Consider the following 1,557-nt stretch of genomic DNA (forward strand, 5'->3'; position numbering starts at 1 on the left):
GAAATCTTTTCAAAATCTGCCCACTGTTTTACTGGTAAAGCACTGAAATCCAATTAGCATGGAATCCCACACTGGAAAGTTATAGAGTTCTTTGCAGGATCTTTGAAACATCTTTTAAGTTCAAAAGCTTGATCCAAATGTAGAATGAACTGAATGTTGTTTATTCTAAATGGAAAGTGTTCTCAGGAATTAATTGTGCTTGGGCTGCTTTTTTGTTTGTTTTCTCCACAACATTGCAGAAATTTCGGTCAAAATGTTCCCAGGAATGCAGGCCAGGGCAAGTGAAGAAGGTTACAGCAAGTCCACATACATGCTGCTATGAGTGTGTGTATTGCCCAGAGAACCATTACAGCAATCAGACAGGTAAAGAACTGCGAGTCAAATAAAGAGATCCATACAGTTGTTTTAAGTATATACAGCTATGTGCCTTGGTAACTGGAAAATAATTTTGTAATGAGCAAAATATATTTGTATATGTTTACATGATTTTAAAAAAGCAATTGTATGTTCCAAAGATAAAGCAGCTAGATGCCCCAGCCGGTCAAGGTTGATATGTGGGTTCAGGAGGAAGGGTATGAGCTAGAGTAAGATGGAGGGTGTTCTGGAAGATCATGGGTTGTCCCCTAGACTCTTGCTCCCACTGAAGCATAAATTTCCTAACTGCACTGCTCTCTATCTGCTTTACCAAATGAATAGTACACATTCATGATGATCTTCTCAAAGAGTTTCCCCAGTATTGAGGTAAGACTGACGGCCCTATAGGTGCCCGGGTCCTCCCTCCTCCCTACATGCTGGAGACAGTACTGAGTGATGCTTGACCTGTAGCCTGGTGGTTAGAATACTATGCTGAGAAGTCAGTGAACAACAGATTCAAATACCTTCTGGGTGAGGAGTAGACCTAGAACCTGGGCAAGGGCCCTAACTACTCAGCTAATGGGGCTGCAACATAAGAGTAGTCTTCTTTGCCCCCCTTTCCTTTATTTCTTCTGGGACTTACCCTTACGGATATACATAGCTGAAGCAGAGTTTGAAAGAGGAAGGGGCTAGATTGTTCTCAGTGGTAGCAGATGACAGGACAAGGAGCAACCATCGTAAGTTGCAGCAAAGGAAGTTTAGGCTAGGTATTAGGAAGAATTTTCTCAATAGGAGGGTACAGGTTACCCAGAGAGGTGGTGGAAGCTCCATCCTTGGAGGTTTTCAAAATTCAGCTAGACAAAGCTTTGGCTAGGATTATCTAGTTGGGTATAGTTTCATAGTTTTATAGTTTCTAGGGTCGGAAGGGACCTGAGAAGATCATCTAGTCCGACCCCCTGCCATGGCAGGAAAGAGTACTGGGGTCAAACGACCCCAGCAAGGTGTTCATCTAAACTCTTCTTAAAAACCCCCAGGGTAGGAGCCTGCACCACCTCCCTTGGAAGTTGGTTCCAGACCCTAGGCGCCCTGACCGTGAAATAGCGCCTTCTGATGTCTAACCTAAACCTACCCTCTGCCAGCTTGTGACCGTTATTCCTGGTCACTCCTGGCAGTGCTCGGGGGAACAGTGACTCCCCCAGTGCC

The 1,557-nt window shown here is 44.4% G+C and overlaps 1 protein-coding gene across 1 annotated transcript in view; it reads left to right on the forward strand.

Annotated features, from left to right (window-relative positions):
- Positions 1–1,557, forward strand: part of GPRC6A (G protein-coupled receptor class C group 6 member A) — a 21,047-nt gene that overhangs the window by 17,569 nt on the left and 1,921 nt on the right. The window lies entirely within an intron of this gene.

Source organism: Gavialis gangeticus, unplaced genomic scaffold (assembly GCF_001723915.1).
Source record: "Gavialis gangeticus isolate Ggan-Ray unplaced genomic scaffold, GavGan_comp1, whole genome shotgun sequence".
Taxonomy (NCBI): Eukaryota; Metazoa; Chordata; order Crocodylia; family Gavialidae; genus Gavialis; species Gavialis gangeticus.